Source organism: Castor canadensis, chromosome 13 (genome assembly GCF_047511655.1).
Source record: "Castor canadensis chromosome 13, mCasCan1.hap1v2, whole genome shotgun sequence".
Taxonomy (NCBI): domain Eukaryota; kingdom Metazoa; phylum Chordata; class Mammalia; order Rodentia; family Castoridae; genus Castor; species Castor canadensis.
In genome coordinates this window covers 23,321,198-23,335,623 of record NC_133398.1, presented here as the reverse complement: position 1 = coordinate 23,335,623, position 14,426 = coordinate 23,321,198, and the positions used below count along the sequence as shown (strand labels likewise).

The following is a 14,426-nucleotide window of genomic DNA, read 5'->3' as shown; positions in this document are numbered from 1 at the left end:
CCAAAAAGAGAGCCTTGCCAAAATTTCTGAGTTACAAGAATGAAGAAAATGTTCTACATATTTTCAGGGACAGGAGGACATTACCTACTGTATCAGTCAGGGTTCTTCAGAGAAACAGAACCAGTAGGAAAGGTACAGATGATATAAATACACATTTATTAGGGGAGTTGGTTCACATGACTATGGAGGACAAGAAGTCATCTCACAATTTGTAGTCTACAGGCTGGAGACCCAGGACAGATGTTGGTGTGATTTGGTCTCAATCCAAAGTCCTAAAAACCAGGCAACCAATGGTATAATTCTTAGGCCAAGTCTGAGGCCTGAGAATAGGGAAAGGACCACTGGCTTTCACTGAGAGAAAAACGTCAATAACGATCAAGTTAGACACTTATCTAATAATATATCCACAAAAAAAAATGGGGTTTTCAGTGGGCTTGTGAAGTAGCTCAACTGGTAGAGCACTTGCCTAGCAAGCATGAGGCCCTGAGTTCAAACCCCATTACCACCAAAGCAAACAAAACAAAACAGAAAAACAAGATAAATTTTCAAAATATAGACATGAGATCACTAAAAGCTGGAAATACTTACAACTGGATATTTAATTGATCTTGAGGTATTAAAGAAATTTCTATATTTATTTATTTATAAATATATAAATATATTTATTTATAAATTTCTAATTTATATATAAGCAATGGAGGAATTCATAAATGAAAAAGTTAATAGATTTGATGACATAGAAGTTGAATAACAAACTGAATAATATACCTCTACTTGTAATGAATGTTTTCTGTTTGGGAAGTTCCCAGCTGACTTGGAGAAAAGGTCCCAGTCCATACATGCTCAGCTCTCTGGCTTCGTCTCTTGCCACTCTTATATACCCTGCCCCAGCTCACTGGGCCCCTGGCCACGTGGACAGAGTCCTTTCCTGTCTTCTTCCTTTCCTGCATGCCCCCACCTAAACAAGGCCTTTGATCTGCCTGTGCCTCCCTCTAAATTTTCTTTTTCCCCAGTTACCTGCACATCTTGAGTCTATAACTAAAATTTCCTTTTTAGTTTCCTAATGTTGCTGAAACAAATTATCACAAGTTTAGTGGCTTATAAACAACATGAATTATCTTGGAGATCTGGAGACCAGAGGTCCTAAAATTAAGATGCCAGCAGGGCTGTGTTCCTCCTGCAGGCTTGAGAGGACAATCTGATTCCATGCCTTTTTTTTTTTTTAAAGCTTCTAGAGGCTTCCTTTCTTCCTTCCTTCCTTCCTTTTTTTTCCAGTACTGGGGTTTGAACTCAGTGCCTCACACTTACAAGCCAGGTGTTCTACCACTTGAGCCACTCTGCCATCTCTTTGTGTGTGTTAGGTATTTTCGAGATACGGTCTTGCAAACCATTTGCCCAAGATGGCCTCGAACTGCAAACCCACTAGTCTCTAGACTCCAATGGGAAAAAAGGAAGGCAAGTCTAAGCAAAGTCCAAAAGGGAGAAGAGAAGAGGAAGTTTGTTCCACCATGATTTGTAGACTCTTATTCAGCAAGAAAGAATTTTGGGAAAGTAAGCATCTTGTTCTTGGAATGTCAGAGAGAAATTCCAATTTCAAAATCCAATCAGTGGCTTTAAGCAAAACACAGATTCTTTTTTCTTACTGCTTTGATTTTATAGAGCTAGAGACTACTGGAATCAGAAATAAATCTAGGAAAAACCTGAATCATGCTGGCTTGCTGAGAGTTGGGGTTGGTGCAGGGGTGGAGGAAGTAACCAGAGGATAGGATGAGAGTGGGAGCAGTGTAGGAACGGAAGACTGGATTTGGGCAGTGCCTGCTCTGGGATTCTCATGGCAGGGTAATGACACTTGAAACCTTTGCTTTTACTTTTCTCTTAAAATACATGAGACCACGCAATTTTTCAGTCACCCATGCTGGATAAAAGTTATCCTGCAATTCAGTGTTATATAAACTCCAATCATTTGGTTTTGCTCCCACTTTTGAAGGTCAGGAGTTTGGAGAAGGTCTGCTAAGCAGCTCTCGCATGAGGTTTCACATATGGTTGCATTCAGATGTCTGCTGAGACTGCGTACCATTAAATCTTTTCCTGGCACTATGTCCAATATGGCACAGTCACAGGGCTGGCATTCACTGCTAACCACTAGTTGGAAGCTCTACTGCCTCCATGCACCCTTCCTAGTATAGCTCTTAGGGTAGTTTGACTTCTCCCATGGCGGATGGCTTCTCCCAGAGTGAGAATCCCTGATCCAGGTCTAGAAGTCAAAGGTCCTATGCTGCATCCTGTTAGTTACAAGTTACTAAACTAAGCCCAGATTCAGGGGAAGTTGAGATTTGTTCCACCTCTCAATGGGATATGTGTCAAAGAATCATGGATATATTTTTAAACCACTACAACTGAGCCATTCAGTCTTGCACCTTGTAAGATTAAGAAGGGTGGAATGGAAATAACTAAAACTATAAACATGAGATACTATTTTTTTTCTGCTCTGTCTTTTCACTTCTTTCTGCTTCTTTTTCGGGATACACCCCCCTAATAATTTCACTGAAGCATGAAGGCATTCTACTCCCTGTCTAGAATGAAAATTTCACAACTGAATTTTCAGATAATTAGTTAATAAGTCTTTAACTTTCATCTTAGGTTGGTTTTTATTGTATTCAATGTGTACTTATTTAACATGTATTACCTGCTGGACACTGTGCTAAGTAATTAGAATTCACTGGTTATTGACATAGGAAAAAGGAAGAAGGAAAGAATTTATTTAGTTTATCACATTTCAAATTCAAAATGGTGTTCTTTTTGGCAGACAGACTTTCAAGTTTCAAGATATATTTAAACATACCTTTCAAATAACTAGAATAATTATTTTTCTGATATGTTACAATCTTTTTCTTTTCTCTAAGAGACACTTTTCACAAAGGAAAATTAGTTTAGAATGGTCTAACACCCTCTCAGTGGAAACCTTGCTTTATTTACATTTTCAGTATAGAGTCATATTTATCAGAATTGAAACTTTTAAGATAAGAAGTTTTTAAAAATATTTACTTTAAAAGAAATTGTAACTAAAGACCTCCGATAGCCTCTGGCAGTCCTCAGATTCTTTAGGTCCTTCGAGTGATTTGAGAAGCAGAACAATGAATACATCACCTGGTGCCTAAGAAAAGTGCCACAGTGTGTGTCTTACAGACACGAGTGTTGACACAGGAAACCACATTACCACACTTGCCTTCTGTGTGCACAAAAGCAAGCCCACTCAATCCAACATTTATATTACACTTGAGCCACTCCATCAGCCTCCAACCTCTATACTTCAAAGGGAAGGAGATTGAAAAGGTTCACTTAGGAAGTGTTTAGTGTAATTTCTATAGATTGCTGTTATAGTTGACGAGCCTGCTAACCAGATCAGAACAACCCACCAACTGCTTGTCTTGATGAGGACAGAGCATTGCGTCTGACCCACTGAGGAGTTGGGCAATCTTCTGGAAGATTAAAATACACTTGCAGTTTCATTTCTCTCTAGGCATCTCTTCTGTGTCCTGAGGAAGAAAAGGCTGGGGAAAATGAAGCAAGGTTTATTAAAGCAACATCTAGAGGTGTCATTGCCTACTAGTTACTTGATACATACTCTCTGGAGGAATGGATGCTTGAATAAGTGAGTAAAGAAATAATACCCAGGTCAAGTAATCAATAAATAGGAACAGAACTCATTCTTTTCCCACTTGTTATGTATGTCAGACTCTCAACTGAACGAGTATTTTTGTGTTAGGGTGGTACTGAATTCACAGCATTGGCTCCTATAACCTGGGGTTTTGTCAAAGGTGGACTCCTGGCTTATATCCCAAAAGGAAAGCACTATGGAGGGATTCCAGAACTTTCTTCCTTCCAGTGTCTTACTTCCTGGCATTTCCATAATTCTTGAAAGCCCATGGGAGACTCAACTCACAATTGAGTGAAGCCAATTCAATTTCAAATGCTTCAATTTCAAAGGAAGTTGAGGAATAGTTACCCTGCCCCTACACAATGAAAACTTTTTAAAAATTCCTGTCACTCTACACTGTAAAGTTTCTTGTCTGTTTCAGAGGTGAACAATCCCAGAAGCAACCCAATTCATATCCTAAAGCCTCCTGACCCAGAAGGAGCCTAAGGGCACAACAAGATAACGAAATGGCTAATTTGAAGACTACTAAGCATATTGTAGCATATGCTAAGTGCTTTTCATGCATTCTACCACTCTACCTCACAAGAACACCATAAATTTTGATAATCTTTTTCTTCTTATTGTTATTTTACAGGAGAAGAAGGTAAAGATTTGAGAGATTAAATAACTTTCCCAAAGACACAAAGCCAGTAAATGGCAAAGTCAGAATTACAGCCACTATTTCTAGCTTAGTCCCAAGCTACATTTTTCCTAGTTTCATTGGCATATAGTAAGTTGTACATAGTGATGGGTGTCATCAGGACATTTCCATACATGCATATTCATTTTGCTTTTTAATTTTTGAATTTACAGAGAAGTTGAAGCAATATTACAGTGAACATCCACAACCCTTCCTTAAATTTAGTAAGTGTTCATGGTTTTTTCATATGGGCTTTTCCTGTCTTCCTTTCCCCTTCCCCTTCCTCTTCCTCTCTCCCTCTATGCAGCCGATCTGTGTAGAAAAAGGTAGTAAAAGAGGAAGCAAGAGTAAAATACACACATACTTTCCACACCATACAACAGACACTAACGCCCCCTACATACAGCCTACATACCACACAATGCACATATTTGGCACATACACACACACCATTCACACCACACCACACACTTACACAACCTGCATGCCACATAATACACAGCACACACACCACACCACATTTTTGTTGGTCCATTCGAAAGTAAGATGCAGACTTCATAACATGTCACCACTAAACATTTGAACACACGTCTAATAAGGTTATTCTCCTACAAACTATGATACCACTGTCTAGCTAACAAAATTAACAAAGTTTTATAATATCATCTAACATATAGTCTACATTTAGATTTCTGTAAATGACTGTGGTATATTTTTTTACAGAAGCTAAACAGATTTAATGAATAGATATCTACATAGAAGGTTAGTGACTGCTTTAGGCCAGATCATAATTATAATGAAAAAGTGAATGTATTTACACATGCTTTGAAACAGAAAAAAGTATATAACAATAGAGAATTTTTTTTTTGTGGGACTGGGGTTTGAACTCAGAGCTTAACACTTGCAAAGCAGGCACTCTATCATTTAAGCCACATATCCAATCCCTTTTGCTCTGGTTATATTTTGGAGATGGGATCTCATGAACTATTCTCCCCCTCGGCTGGCCCCAAACCACAATCCTCTCAATCTCAGCCTTCCAAATAGCTAGGATTTTAGGCATGAGCCAACTGTGCCTGACTAAAATATAATATTCTTTAAGGGAGTCATTCCAGTGTGTGCACCCTTCTGAGCATCAGAATATTCAGTCCAACATTTAAGCGGGGTTTGCTAGACCCAGATACCCATCTATAATAATTCCTAGAGAGTTGTTCAGCCTGGAATTTTATGAAGCTAACAAAAACAGTGTATTATTCACTCTGGCTTTTGTATTCCAAAATTTCAAGCATTAACACCTAGAAATAGCAGGAAAAAGAAGAGGTCTTCCCCAAGCTGCCTTCCACCATTTCCTTGGATTGAAGTAATGACCAAAAGAAATGAAAGTGTTCTGCATAGAGCTAACCTTCAAAGTGCAGCCCAGAAACAGCAGAGTGAGTCATGTGGTTCCCACCATAGCAATGATCAGAGGTCTTCTAGTTGGAAGAGGCTGTGTAAACAAAAACAAGGGCTTTCAGTACCAGCCTACTATGAGTGAATTGGCACAACATAAGCCATCTTGAACTTCAATACAATCTTGTGGGAATTAGAGTAGTACTCACAAAAATTAAGGTGACTTTTCCATCTGCCAAACAAGAAACTAGGAGTAAGAATTTAAGTAATAAGAAATGAGTACGGCTCCTTCTTTTCCCCTTCCCTTCCCTCAATACCTACTCAGTCTTCTTGGGCATTTTGCCTCCTTCTGTCTATGTGTCTGACTAATCTCTCTCTGCCTTCCTCTTATATGGACATGTGCAAAGGCATTTCAGCCAAGCTGAATTATCTCTCCATCTTAAAATCCTTAATCACATGTGTAAAGACCCTTTTTTCATCATAAGATAACACAGGTTCCAGAGGTTAAGACCTGGGGCCATTTCTCTACCTATCACATCTAGTAAATGTATTTGGGAGACATGGAGCATCAGGAGAGCAAATTTCTCTAAGTGTTTCAGATACTATTTTTGGTTCTATGATTACAACTTTTTTGTAACTTTGTGTCAAAATAAATAAACATAACTATCTGAACAGTTCAATTGTAGTGGGGGACTAGCACTGCACATGATTCACATGTACAAATTAAAAAGAAGTTTGAGTTACTGGTCCAAAAACACAGTCTATTCTGATCTGGAAATGTTTTTATTCACTTGCAGTATTGGGAGACAAGAGGATTTTCCTGCTGCTTCTGTGCCGTACTTCAAAAGTATGCCTCCCCTTGCTTCCCTCTCTCTTTTTAAAATTGACTTTACTAAGATACAATTTCTAATAGAATGCATAGCTTTTTAAGTATAAAGTTCAATGCATTTTGCAAATGCATACAACTATGCTACCACTAACCTAATCAACATACAAAAAGTTTCCACTCACACCAGAAAGTTCTGTGCTCTCTCCCAGCTCAGTATGGATAGATTACAAATAAAGCTGATGTGAATATACATATAGAAATTTTTTGTGAATGTATCTGGTTTTTTTTTCATCTTGAATAATTACCTAGCTGTAGAAATGTCTTTAAGGAAACTTTTCGTTATTATAATATACTGCCTCACAAAGTGGCTTACAATGCTTAAATTGCTTAGATTGTTTTGGGAGCACATTTTAAGCTGTTATTTATTTTTTTAAATGGTTATCTCTACATTTCCGTGTATTACAGTAATGTAGTAACCCCTGATTCAATGTATTGTGGGCTTACAATGGATTTGTTTGCATTGCCTTTGTGAAAATCTTTGCAATGAACTCTGTACAACATAATGAATATCTATATAGAGATTTCTAAAGGCCAAATTGGTGAACCAAGCATGGTGGGACATGCCTGTAATCCCAGCATTCAGAAGACCAAGGCAGGAGATCTTGAGTTTGAGGCCAGTCTAGGCTATATAGTGAGACTCTAACTCAAAAAAAAAAAATTTTAAAGGCCAAATTGACCCCCAACCCCATTATGTAAACAACCAGTATTTCTTAAATACTTATTTAGCATTCACAACGAAAGCATGCATAGCACACCACCAGCCTGAGACAGGACCATCCCATGGATCTAGATAAAAAACCACAATTAATATCAAGGTCTGTGACCTTATAAGTCTAGTTGTCTAGACTTTCTTCTTCTTTCCAACTCTCCTTACCTCAGATATTTTGGTCTCCAGCAAAATTCCTGGATAGATCCAGAACTCTCTCTGCTGTGGCCAAGGACCTCCTCACCTTCACAGCTACAGCCTCTCCCAGCCCGTTATCCCTTCTGTTCTGCAGTCCTAGACATCAATAGAGGGGGGAAAGTCATTCCCATCCCAGAAATGAGCTGTGCTGTTTCTGATTTTGGCAGGACAGGAGTCTGAGATCAGGGCGTCAAGCTTGCTATGCTGTCACTCTACTGCTGAGCCCCTCCCCCAGCACTTTAGCTGCGCTATTTTTTTCCTCACAAATGCTGAGCTCCGAAAAGCATCTGGAGTTTATTGCACATGCACTAACATCTTTTTCTTATTTTGATTCCTAGGATATGACAAATCTGAATTTCTAAGGAGTAAAGGAGAAACTTCCACACCCTTCAAAGTTAAAGAAGAACTGAGCACACAATAAAGGGAAAAAACTTGAGCAGAAACAGAGATGCAAAGGGTTGATTTCCTTACCTAAAAACTGTAAGAAATAATAGAGCCAACCAAATGAGATGGCTATGAGGATTCATAAGAAAATGTCCACAAATTACATAATCCAGGACCTGGCATTGGGTAGACACTCAAACATGTTCACTGTTATTTTACTATAAACATAATTTTATACTAATTTGTCACTTAACAATTTTTGTATCATACTTTATTCACAAAAATATGTCAAACTGAATAGAGAAAGTTAAGAGGATTTTCTTTTAAGTGACTGAGGAAATCCAGGTGGGATGACAGGAGAAACGAAGGTGATAAAAGAAGACACTAAGGCTGAAAAAAAAAAAATGAAGTAAGGAAAGTTAAATACACAAAATATAAGCCACAATATGCAATTAGGAATAGGCCATAGCTTTGACCCTGATATATATTTCAGCTAAAGCAAAAACAATTATATAACCTTAACAGACTTCAAAATAAAAATACATCCATTGCTCAGCAGATACCTCAACCATTCTGAGAACCTGAGAGAAGGGGTTATTTTTGCTGGTGGTGTTTGCTGTCGTTTTTTCTTTTTCTGCTTTTCTTTTCTTTTATTAAGACCATGCTGAGATAGAATAGCAATACACACAGCAACATCACTATAACAGATAACATGGTTTAGGAAAGAATGTTCTTTATAAAATGTCATGGATAGTCTTCATTGTAGAAAAAGAAAACTAGAGGGAAAAATAGACTGTCACTCAGAGATAGCAGGGCCATCCAGAGATAATGATTCCTCGTGTGTTTCCTTCAAGACTATTTCCTGTTGAAATCTACACGTGTAGGTAATTACACTTACAAAACTTGGATCCTTTATCAAGGAGGCTCAAAGAGGCATGTATGAAAATGTCACAATGAAACCCATTATTTTATACAATTTATATACATATAAAATAATAATAATTTTTAAAATGGGCTCATTTAACAAACTTCTTTGTGCATTGTCCTTTGCTTTTAATTTATTTAGAACAACTTCCATGTTGATGACTGCATAGGTGTATGTGAATTTATTTAATCAAACCCCTAAAATGTCAGGTTTAGATTGCTTCCAAATTTCCTCTATTGTAAAATGATGGTAACATTTCTTGAGAAATACCAGATTAAATCCAAACTGAAAGACATTCTAGAAAATAACTACTATTACTCTTTTAAAAAATGTCAAAATCAAGAAACATAAGGACAAAATAAAAACTGTCTGCATATTAAAGGACACTCAAGAGTCTCAGTGGAAAATGGTGATTTAAAACATTATTGGGGAACCTGATGAAATCTGATTTGAACTGTGGAGCATATAGTATTGTATCAATGTTAAATTTCTTAATCTCGATAAGTGTTTGATAAAAGAATGTCCTTACTCTTGGGAAATAAAGACCAAAAGTATTTAGAGGTAAATAAAAAATAAAACAGCACAGTATCTCCAGTTTACTTGCAGGTGGTTCAAAAAAATCTACAAACACAGACACACATACCCCACAGAGAGAATCAGAGGGACTGCTAAAGGAAACAGGACAGTCAGGGAAATCAAAACCACATTGACATTCCATTTTATCCCAGTCACAATGGTTGTCATCAAAAAAACAACCATTAACAAAAGCTGGTGAGGATGTGGAGGAAAAGGAAGCTTACACGCTGTTAACTAGGATGTAAATTAGCAAAGTCACTGTGTAAAACAGCATGGAGGCTCCTCAAAAAATGAAAAAATAGAACTGCCAAATGATCCAGCTGTACCACTTGAAGGAAATGAAGTCAACATACAAAAGTGATACCTGCATGCCCATGTTTATTCCAGCACTATTCACAACAGTCAAGTTATACAATCAGCCTAAGTGCTCATCAACAGTGGACTAGATAAAGAAAATGTGGTATGTATACACAATGGAATATTATTCAGCCATAAAGAAAAATGAAATTCTGCCATTTACAGGAAAATGGATGTTAAGCAAAATGAGCCATACAGAAGGTAAATGTTACATGTTTTCTCTCTTTTGTAGAAACAAACAAACAAATTAGATTAAGGAAATTAGATGAAGGACTATTAGGGAAGAGGACCATGGAAAAAGGGAGACAAAAGAGGGGAAGGATGGGGAAAGGGAAGGTGGATACAGTCAAAGCACAAGATATGTGTATGGAGATGTCTAAGTGAAACCTATTAATTTTTACAATTAATATATATTTATAATTTTAATCATGAAAAAGAAAATGGGGCAAAACAAAAAATATTGGTGTCTCTAAGAGGTTAAGGGTGTTTACTGTACTACTCTTGTAACTATTCTTTAAGCAGGATATATTAAAATAAAAATTCACCTCCAAGTAATCACTGAGAACTCTACACAGTGATCCATAAAAACATTTGACAATAAATTAACATGAAATCCTAAAAAATGCTTAAGTAACTCACAAGAAGGTTTAGAAAGAGGAACAGAGGAAAAGAAAGAGAAATAGAGAAAGCACACAAAAAAAAAAACAATAATAATACAGACTTTGGCCCTCACATACCAGAAATTGTCTTGAATGTAAATAATCTTAATACACCAATTAAAAGATTGACCAGTGGACTAAAATATGATCCATCAATATGCTGCCTGCAAGAAACTCACTCAACCATACCATAAGAATGTTGGGAAAAGATGCATCATGTAAACATTAACCTTAAAATTTTGATCAAGGTTTAAAGCAAAAATAACAATATGATACGGGGTTTATAATACTTAAAGTTCAAATTAATGACAGCAATAGCATGAAGGAAGGAAGCAAGCCATTTCCCCCCTGAAGAGTCTCCAGAGCTCCCCATTTCACTAAAAGTACAAATCACAGTTCTTAGACACTTCTACAGCCTCCATGTGATCTGTCCCTGTTACCTTTCTCACCTCCCTTCCTGTGATCCTCCCCTTCACTCACTGTTCTCCAATCACTCTAGCCTACTCTGCTGTTTCTAGAACATGCTGGAAAAGCACCCCTTTTGGGGTCTTAGGGCTTGTGGCTCCCCCTGCCAGAGGACAAAAGGCTAACTCATTTCCTAATGAGTGCTACAGTTTAGATCTCCAAACAACCAGTGGTGCTGAGAGATGGTGGAATCTTTAAGAGGTGGGGCCTAATGGCAGGTCTCAAGTCATTGGAGGTGTGCCACTGAAAGGGATTGTGGAACCATGGTCTCTCTTTCCTTTCCCAGCAGCCATGAGGTGAGTGGTTTTGCTCTTCCACATACTGCCCAGTACTACCTTGCCATAAGACCAAAAGCAAGAGAGGCCAACAAATGATGGACTAAAACCTCTGAAGTCATGAGCTAAAACAACTTTTTTCTTTTTAGGCTGATAATCTCTGGCATTTTATTACAGTAACAGAAGTCTGACTAACACAGTGAGTTATGATTCACATAATTACCACCCCCATTTCCCTACTCTATTTTGTCATAGTACTTACTACCTTTTATCATGTTATGTAAGTTCCTTATTCATTAGGCTATTTTCTGTTTATCCCTGCTAGAATACAAGCCTTAATGAGTTTAAATTTTGGTAATTTTTTGTCATAAATGTATCCCAAGTCCATAAACTCAAGGCTGGTATATAATAGTTTCTTAATAAGTATTTGTTAAATGAATGGTTGCATATGTGCTAGAAGAAAGAGAAGGATGTTTGTGATGCAGTAGCAAGAGACTCATTTTAGTCTTTGTTCTGAGGAATACCCTGGTGAAACTAGTACATTAAGAATATCAATACTGCAGACTTTTACAAGTAGAGGGGGAAAAAAAAAAAAGCAACAACACTAAGAGTTTCTCCCCTCCAAACCCAAGTCCACTTTTCACCAAGAAGAGAATGAGAAAGAGGAAAGGTACAAAGCTCTGTGTCAGCCACACAGCATCACCTCAACAGGATAAATGATGTTTGCACAAAACACCTGACTCTGTGTGCCCATCATTTTCTATTCCTTTTATACATTTTTAAAAAATGTATTGCACACAAAATGCTAAAAAGCTAAGGGGTTTTCAGAACATCTATTAGAGATAAGAAATACCTAGCTGCTGTTTGCACATTTTCAATTAGCAGACATCTCTAGCATAGGTGTCACCCAGACAGGTAATGCAAATAGGTCATTTAAACAAGGAATTCAAGTAGAAAATGGAAGTCACTGAAGTGCCATTAATGCCACACCAGCTTGCTTCAGCCAGAAACAAGGAGGATTTGTGTACCTACCATCTGAGTTGGTGGGCACAGGGCCTAATAAACAGCTCTCTCCTTTACCAAATTTTATTAATTTCTGGTATAAAAGGCATGTGATCTGCATTACTGCCTGAATCATTCAAATGTAGACTCCATGAGGACAGAAGTTTTTATTTCTTGGCTTATTGCCCTTACCATGGCTAAAAAAGTCCCTGGCACATAGTAAATATTTAATAATTGTCGACTGAACTTGTTCAAAGAATCAGGCAAAACCAGCTTTCTGCCAGTAGGCTGTGTAGGCTGCATGTTTATTATGATTACAGCAGTAGATCATTTCCTAAGATGACCTCCAAATATTCCTCTCATCTTTGTAGGCACACATCTCTGCACACCAAGAGGTGGAGTCTGGCCAGGCATGGTGGCATATGTCTGTAATCCCAGCACTGAGGAGGGGGAGATAGAAGGACTGAGTCTGAGGCCAGCCTGGGCTACATGGTGAGACTCTATCTCAAAAACTCAGATGTACTCTGCTTATTTTCCCCTGAGTCAGAATTGGACTTGTGACTTGCTTTGATCAATAGAATGCATGTAAATTCTGGGATTTCTACACTTAGATCTTAAAAGACTTGCCCTTCTTGAGATCCACTGACTGTTAAGAAACCCTGGAAAAAGAGAAGCCCTGCCAAAGGGCCCTGAGCCATTCCACATCCCAGAAGCACTTGCAAACATCCAAATAGAGTTATCTGAGATGCTCCAACCCCAGATGGCTTCCCAGCTGGATGCAACTAGATATGTGAGTAACTCCAGCCACACGTGGGGTAGAGCTAGTCATCCCACCAAGCCCTCTCTGCACAGTTGCAGTATTGTAGGTACCTGGTTTTGCTAATATAGCCACTAAGTTCTGGGGTGGTTTGTTATGTATGCTAGATACCTAAGACAAACCCAGTGGTTTCTTCTCTACCTCTCTAATCTTTCTGTACTTACGCATGAAGAATACTGGGGAATGTTAACACTTAATGTGTGTTTCTGGGTGGTGACATTTTGGTTTTTGGTTTTTTATTTTTGCTTTTTGCTTTAGAAGTATTATTATATTGCTTCTTTTCTATAATATTTTCAGCTATTTTACAGATAAAAAAGAATGCTTATGAAATACGTATGGAGTATAAATAATAATAAAGAAAATACTTGTGAAAATGAAGCTTGAAAACCTTGTGTACCCACCGCCTCGTTCAAGGAATAGAACCTCCATTCCATTTGAAATTCTCTGTGTTTGTCACCCATGACCCAACACCTTCCCTAATTTCCACCTGACCCTTCCTTACTTTTCTTTGAAAAATGTCCCCAATATGACTGTATATCCAAATATAAAAGTGTGCACACACACACACCTGGGTTTTGAGTTTTCTGCTGTTTCATTTGTATGTCTCTGTAGACATCAGACTACTCTACTGCAGCTTTAAAATGATTCTTACCTTCCTTGTTCTTCAAGAAGAAACAGGCTATGCATTTTGGCTTTTCCATGTAAATTATATACACAAATTGGCACAGTCCCTAAAAATAAGCAGTTAGTATTTTAACTTGAATTACACTGAATTTATAGGTCAATTGATAGAGCACAGCAATTTTGAGAGTTTCAATCCATGGATATGTTGTGGAATTTAATGTTATTTTAACAAAATATACTATCATTAAAAGCTTTGCAAATATTTGTTATATTTATTTCTGGATAATTTTTAGCTTTGTTCTTTTTAATCTATTTATCTATCTATTTATTGGTGATACAAGGATTTGAACTCATGGCTTGGCACTTGCAAAATAGGCACTCCAGCACACCTCCAGTCCATTTTGCTCTGGTTGTTTTGGAAATGGGATCTTACGAACTATTTGCCCAGGCTGACCTCAAACCCTCAATCCTCCCGATCCCAGCCTTCCAAGTTACAAGGATTATAGATATGAGCCACCAACACTCGCTCTTTATATTTTATCTTATCTTATCCTATCTTATCTTATCTTATCTTATCTTATTTCTTGAGCCAGGGTCTCACTAAGTTGCCCTGACTGGGCTTAAGTGACTCTCCTGCCCCACCTCCTGAGCACACCTGGCACCTTTATACTATTTTAAATGGAATGTTTCTAGAATTGCATTAGCAGTTGATTGGAGGTATATAACAAGAACAATTTATTTATCTATATTGATTTTTGAATCAAGAGAACTTACTAGATTCCTTTTTTGATTCTAATTTATCTATAAACTCTTCTAAAATGTCAAA

At 37.6% G+C, this 14,426-nt stretch overlaps 1 long non-coding RNA gene across 1 annotated transcript in view; it reads right to left on the bottom strand.

Annotated features, from left to right (window-relative positions):
- Positions 1-7,706, bottom strand: part of LOC141415386 (uncharacterized) — a 36,204-nt gene extending 28,498 nt beyond the window's left edge. Inside the window, exon 1 of the long non-coding RNA XR_012440344.1 lies at positions 7,487-7,706. This is a non-coding gene — a long non-coding RNA (uncharacterized lncRNA). The remainder of the gene's footprint in view (positions 1-7,486) is intronic.
- Positions 7,707-14,426: the final 6,720 nt, after the last annotated feature.